Source organism: Asparagus officinalis, chromosome 7 (genome assembly GCF_001876935.1).
Source record: "Asparagus officinalis chromosome 7, Aspof.V1, whole genome shotgun sequence".
NCBI classification, from domain to species: domain Eukaryota; kingdom Viridiplantae; phylum Streptophyta; class Magnoliopsida; order Asparagales; family Asparagaceae; genus Asparagus; species Asparagus officinalis.
In genome coordinates, this window is record NC_033800.1 from 62,724,341 (window position 1) to 62,732,230 (window position 7,890).

The 7,890-nt window shown below is 33.5% G+C and overlaps 1 pseudogene; it reads left to right on the plus strand.

Moving 5' to 3' along the window:
* LOC109848898 overlaps nt 1-6,343 on the plus strand; it is a 9,256-nt pseudogene extending 2,913 nt beyond the window's left edge.

The following is a 7,890-nucleotide window of genomic DNA, read 5'->3' on the forward strand; positions in this document are numbered from 1 at the left end:
TAAAAGAAGTTGGGCCTTTAATTATAAATTGGGAGGCTTTTAGTTAGTTAGCTTAATTAGTCTGGCCAAAAAAATTGATTTAATTAGGTCAGTTATACACTATGATCATGTAGTTATGCCTATTGGGCCTTAAATTGGTTAGGTCAATTTCACTCTATGGGCCTGTAGTTATGCATGTTGGGTCTTTAATTAGTTAGGTTAATTTGTTGGAAGGGGCCTATGCTTAAGATTCTTCTAATATACGTAACCATTTTCCATACTATGCTACCAGATGTTGCAAATTTTTTCTTTGGGGGTAGGGACCCCCAATTGTGTTCCTGGCTTTGCCCCTGCTCACTAGAGCTTTTACAGTATGAAGCTTGTTAAATGCACCATGTCTGGCCTTATTTGATGAGAAGTTTTTTGTGAATATGATGGGTGATGATAACACAGATTACATTCTTTCAATGTTTCAACTTATTCCATATCACTTGCTAGCTAATACTTCCTTTTTCAGGTATACTTCCATTGGAAGCATATACGACACCATCCCAAATGCGTTATTGAGCATTCCTGATTCTTCTAGCAGCAAGGGAAACTTCAAACCTGCATATCTACTGGCTGATGGAAGACTGGAAAGAGCTGGAAGAGCAAAGAAGTCTATTCCAAAATATGAAAATATTCATGTCCTAAGGAATGGCGTAAATGATGGCAGTCAGCATCAGATCAGCTCATTGTCAGCATCAATTATCTCTGTAGGTGATGAGATTCTGTAAGTGATATTCGTGGATTTTTCATCAGTACTTTGGAATAACTTCCTTTGTTAAAAACATATTTCACTGTTCATTTTTTTCGTTTTATTTGATTAGTAATAAACAAGTGACATTTTCATGCTTGGTTAGTTTCTTTTCTCAATTGATACAATTTAGGCTTGCACTTTTTTTTGGGGCATAACTATTACTACCTCAACTATGTGTTTGTGCACGATGGGGGTGGGGAAGGGGGAATCATTCTAAATAAAGATATCAACATCTTACCTATTTTCTATTACCACATATAGATATTTTATGACAAATATATTTTCATAATTGTTAGATAAATTACTATTTTTTATTCCTCTTTCTTATACAGCCATGGTATCGTTAAGGACACAATGGGAGCAATGTTATGCAAAAAGCTTTATGACATAGGCTGGCTGGTTGCCCACATTGCAGTTGTTCCAAATGAAGTAAGACACCTTCGGGATTTACATCAAAAATTCTGTGATAGACCTTATCAAATATTATTATCTTGTTATTCTCATATAAAACTCCTTACAACTAGCTTGTCTGAGGTTTCTATACAGTGAATATGATGTTTCTTTTGTAAAATGCAGATTGATTCTGTGACTGAAGAAATTGAAAGACGAAGGTCTACAGATGACATGGTTAAGATCCTGCCATTACTTCACGGGTGTTCTTATTAACTAGTGCATAAAATATTTCCATATCTTTTTTCATTTTCCAATCTTAAACTTGTCTTCGCAGATCTTCTTGTTTGGAGGAGTTGGACCTTTGCATTCTGATATTTCAGTAGCAGGTGTTGCAAAAGCCTTTGGAGTTCGTGTGGTACTTACATTTAAAGATTTCTGTGCAAACATGATGCTGCATACTGAGCAATTTTTTTCTTCACTTTAATGTGTTTAAATCCTTTCTCTATTCATCTTCTTTCTGTCTGTTCCTGACATATATTGGACTATGAAGGGTGCTTCAGTTTTTTATGACAGTATATTACCATTCAAAGTGTCATTTAAATCATAGAATTATACAGACATATATAATAGGTTAGATAGAATGCATATTTTTCTATTAAGTTCTACAGACTCAGTCTGCGGATTTATATTACCAGGTTCACAATGAGCATGTACTAGACGAGTACATTGGAATGTGCTGCGACTGTCAAGGTGCCATAGTATAATACTTATTGGTTTCACATCTTTATTAACAAAGTATTGTTGGGGGCATAAAAGACTTAACACAATGATGAATACCCTTTACTTGCTTTGCTCTTTATTCAAATGAATACCTAAGCTGGTCTCCTGAATAATTGCCACATGTGAAGAGTCCATTCCACCATTTGTATATTTTTACTGTCTAAATAGGTCTAGAAATCATATCCTTTTGGCATTACGGTGGTATTCCCTAAACGGGCGGGCAATTTCCTACATATCATCTGTCATTGTACTACTTGTGCATGTACGCAGTTAACTATGTCTTAATATGATTCTCTGCCACAGTTGGTTCTCAAGGTCTGGGGAATTGTCATATACCTAACATCTTTCTAGTACCCATCCTATATACCATTGCTGGGGGAAGCTGTTCATGCATAATATATGCAATTATGTAACAGTAACTGACTTTGAAGTGAAACTTAGGAAATGTCTCATATCTGTAGAGATTCTAAATCTCTTATTGATATATTATTATCTAATTTTGATGTCCTAAGTGTGTAAAACAAATTTCTTAGATGTCCTCCAGAAAATTATCTACACAGTAACTATTTTGATTTCTTTTCAGGCTCCTGATGAAGAGTTTGAAGAGTATCTTAGGCATCTTATAGGAGACCAATGCACGGGCGACCGAAATGAGGTGATGCTGTTGTTGAGCAGCTGTGCATGTTTTTTAGTTGCTATATTTGTTTAATCTTATGCGTAGCGTGTGCAGTGTAAATATCAGATACCTATATAAGTTTGTGTTAGTATGTTATGTTATAAAATAGATATTAACAAACCATTTGATATGGTTGAACTTGTCAAAACATTTTGCTTTGACGCAATGTTTTAATCAAAGGTATAAATGTACATCTTAGATTTCTTGTTAGTTTGTTTCTTACTTTATTCTTTTTCTTTTTCTTTTGAGCTGGTTTCTATGAGCTGTTATAATAAGTTTATCTATCTGAAAGCTTATATGAAAGTAATATTTTGTAGGCATAGTTAAGTGTGAATGTGCTTTATTTCCATGTTTAGAATACGCATTATTATTGTTCAATTCGTCTGTGCTTAAAGAGGCCAGTAGCTTACTTGTTTCTCTGATCTAAATACTGATACGGCTTTCTGTTAATATTCTGATGACTTTATTTGCTTTCTGCTATACTATCTGTTCTGTGTCATTCACTTTGGAGTATCATACTAATAGCTGGTTTACTTTACTTTTCAGATGGCCTTATTACCTGAGGGCATAACCGAACTACTTCACCACGAAAAGTTAGCTGTACCATTGGTATGTTTCGTGATCTCTTACGTTCTTAGACCTCCAACTTCCATATTATTTCCTGATCCTAGATGATTATACATCGCAATGGAGAGAGTTCTTTTTTACGATATCATAATTCTCCTCAATATTATCAACTCCACATTCTTTAAGGGATGGCTTCTGATCTTATTTGTATTCCATCAGTTATCCGTATTGGTTCATGAACACTCAAGACAAAATGATTCATGACTTAAGTTGATCATATATTAATTGATGTACCTCTGCTTTTTTATCTTGCTGTTTAGTTATCCTCAAATGCATTTTCCAAGAGAAAGCCAGGATTTCAACCTGCTTAAATATGCAACATGCCTTAAACCATATAGCTGTTATTTCTTCTAAAAGTCTGTATAACATTTTCTTAACTTGACAATTTGTGTTTCTCCACTTAAAGTTAGTGGCAAACTATATCAATAAAAGACATACTGTTTTATTTGCTTCCATTCATTCGAATCTTTCCCACCATAGGACGTTTTACTGGAGAACTGTACTTAAAATTGGTAGTCTTGATTCTTATTTAGATTTTTTTGACATTCCTACTGAGTTTTCTTTATCCTTGTAATTAGGGATGCAAACAAACCGAATTCGAATCAAATACCCTAGTATTCCTATTCATATTTGTATTCGATTCGTATTCATGTTCAAAACGAATAGGAAATCAGTATTCGAATTCGATTCGGATAATATCAACTATTCGCGAATATTCGTTAATAGTGTTTGGATAATCTTTGCAAATTCTTAGGTCCATATTTGATAGATATTCGGCAAATATTTGTTTTCCTAGCAATAGAGCCAAACATGATATACCTGATGAATATGCAACCTCGTGATATGTAACATTCACAAATAAAGCACTATTTATTGACATTTACAAGCAGCGAAATATAATTTTAAGGACTAAACTTTATAAACGATTAGTTTATTAAACAAACGAATTGAATATATCTATGGTTAAATTCTATTCGTTTATGAACTGAATCATAAAAACTATTCATTTATTATTAAATGAACCAGCAAATCGAATATGACCGAATACTTAGGCGAATAAATACCAAACTATTTGTTAAATATTTGGTTCTTTTCCACCCTTGCTTGTCATGACTAGATGATACTCTTGTTGATTGTTCAAGATATCATTTGTATACTTGTGGGCACTGTGACTTCTTCAGAGTTCTTACTCCATACTTATTTCATGTTACTAAATTGATCAATTTATGGTCTAAAAATATCCAAATTATCTGATGTGTCTTCAAATGATTATATCATTGTATCTTTGTTGTCAATTTTCAAGACGTCTATCATAAAGTAAAGATTTCGAGATAAGCAAAGAATAATACTTGACAATAACAACGAGCTGTTTTTAATGCCGGGCGATCAAGAACTTACCTTTAATCAAGTATTAAGTGCTCTTAGCAAGCTGCACCTTTTATTTAATCTGAAAACACACCTTTTCTCTTGTGCAGATCAAATGCCACAATGTGATTATTCTTTCTGCAGCTAATGTTTCTGAACTGGAAAACCAATGGGACTGCCTTTTGGAGTTACCGAGCACTCCGGTAGCAAGAATGGAGCCGTTTGTATCAAAATTTCTTAGTACCAAACTCTCCGATGTATTCGCCTGTGCTTTTTAACTTAATATTTTTCATGAGTGTGCTTGTGATTTTGAGCCTATGCCATTTGCTTGATTGACTATGAAGCTTATTTGACTTTTATATTTAATGATTTGTTTTCTTTACTCTTGCCATGTTACGCAGGTTGAAACAGCTGAGAGTATCTCAAATTTATGTTTCAGTTTTCCAGATATTCACATTAGTAAGAATATCTTCTTTCAGCACTAAAGGATTACATCAGAATTGTATTCCCCCCCCCCCTTTTATATGATTAAAATAGCACCCATTTTGCAGTTTAGATGATCGGTGCTTTATTGATTGCAGGTTGCCATAGGAAATCACGAGTTGGGCCCCTCATTATAAGTTTAACTGGAAAGGTAACACATAATATAATTCCCATGAAGGGTTTTTTGTATACATACTTCTTTAGTCATCTGTATTTGCAAAACTACTCCACAAATTAACTTTGAAAACAAATACCCCCAAAATCAACAAATCTTCAACTTTGGTAACTTTGTAGCTACAATTTGAAACTATGACCAAAATAGTCACATTTTTACTAACTATATCGAAAAAATTGATGACTCGTTGACGTATTTACTTATTCCTTTTTTTTTCTTTTTTGGTGGGGGGTGGGTGGGTTGGGGGAGGGGGAGTCTTCCAAAGTTGACGATTTTGGGGTAGCTGTGCAAATACTGAGATTTGGGGCCTGGTTTTGCGAATACACATGATTTAAGGAATACAGGCGCGCGCACACAAAATCTATAAAATATGACCCAATTCATTTTTTTGTCACATGAGAAAAGCTAGAAGCTACATTGTTTCTTAAACGCATATTAGTATATTACTGGATTTTCTTTGTAACACTTTTACATTATTTCCATTTTTTACACCTTTAACAACACAATTTGCTTCAGGACCAAAAAAGAGTAGAATTGGCTGCCAAGGAATTGTCTCAGAAGTTCCCTGAAGGAGCATTTTCTGAAGTGACTTACAAATAATTCTGATGCCTCATTTGGAGCTTTTGCGCTGTGATGAGTTTTGCTGCTAATCTAATCAATTAACGGAAGGAGAAAATGGCTTTCCATTTGTTTCTGATTCAGAATAAACAGTATTTCCCCAACATTTCAGCGCAAAATGCAATTTTGATGTGAAAATATGCCTGGAATTCTTCACAGATGGTAGTCAACATTTATAAGTGTCCCTTTGAAGCTGGGGAGGCTTATAATTTATTGTTATATTATTGGTTAAAGGGAGATAATTTTACAATATCTAAACGTAATAGATATTTTGCATACTGCTGTCATATAAGCATAGCTTTCTAGCAATGCATCAAAAGGAAATAATAAAGGTGTATCTCTATTATATCGTCATCGTCTTCATTAAAAGAATCTGCTCGAGTTTCGAAAATTTGTCATTCTCTTGAAGAGAGAGGAAATATATGGATACTGGAAATTTTAGTTTTTAGATGTTGCTGGTGTTTTGGCTCTAGAAGTTATTTGCATATAAGATTACTGTCTCTATTGTTAGATCAATATTTCACAGTATGCTATAGTTGTGTATAGTTGTGGTTTATGCAGGTTCAGTTGGAATGGTTATTGAAACTGCTACCGCCAAACTCTCAATAAGTTCTGCACATGGATAAGCTTTCATGATTTCAACGCATATTTCATCATTTCATTTACATTATAGTAAATATTTTCCATAATATGGAGTTATTAAATCAGATGAATATTTGAAGTGAGACTGAGATGCTGATATTAAGCTCTACCATTTTGAATCAAATAGATTTGTATTGGAAAATGCTAGTGCTGAGGGGTGCTTGGCCTGTGATGGACACACGATTTACTAGTAAACCGTATAACTCTGACTCCTAGGCCTGGTTTGATGCACGGAAATGAGCGAGAATGAAATGCCAACTTTCAATTATTCATTCGTACTCAATATAACCTCTTTTTGGAAGCTAGAATGTTCATTCCCTTCCATCTCATTGAAAATGTTCATACCCACAAAGTGGTAATGAATAAAAAATGGAGGTCTTATTTGATATGTGGGAATAAGTGAGAATGGAATGACAATTCACATTTCTCATTCCTTTGTACAGAACAAAATCTCTTTTTATAAGGGAGAACTTATTCTCACTTTATGTGGGAATTAGCATCCCCAATAAGATGGTAGTCATTCTCACTTTTAAATGAGAATAAAAAAATACATATGACTTTCAAATATGTATTTTCCCACTTTATTTTTTTAGATCGCATCCAAATGTGAGAATGAAAATAATCGTCCTATTTTAATATTAATTCCATTCCAATCCTTGCTTTATTTCATTCTGTGTACCAAGGAGGCGCCGTAGAGCGTTTGAAACACCCTCAAAATTTGAGAGGGAGGTTTTTGTTCTTACTAATTAAGAATAAGACTGATAAATTAGTTTCACACGTAGCTTGGACTAACCTTTGCTCAGTTGGTAGTGGTAGGGCTGTCCATCCGGGCCGGGCAAAACCGAAGCCCGGACCCGAGCCCAGTTGACTCGGGCCGGGCTCCGGACCGGCCAGGTTTTCTTTGTTATTTAATTTTTTAAGAATACAAAGCAAAAAATAAACACAATTTTGATTAAAAAAATTATATTATTAATCAATTATAATTATGTAATTTACAAATATAAAAAATTATAGAAACTAAAATAATATAAAATAATTATAGAACTTATAGAAACAAACAAAATTAAAAATAATTGTAGACCTCTAAATATATATGTTGTGGCTAGGATTTGAACCACTAACCTCCTCTCCAAACTCTTAAACTTTACCACTAAACTAAATAGCCCAAAGTATTCATGTAATTCAATATATGTATATGTATATATTATATACCACTAAACTAAATAGCCCAAAGTATTCATGTAATTCAATATATGTATATGTATATATTATACCAAACTCTTAAACTTTACCACTAAACTAAATAGCCCAAAGTATTCATGTAATTCAATATATGTATATGTATATATTATA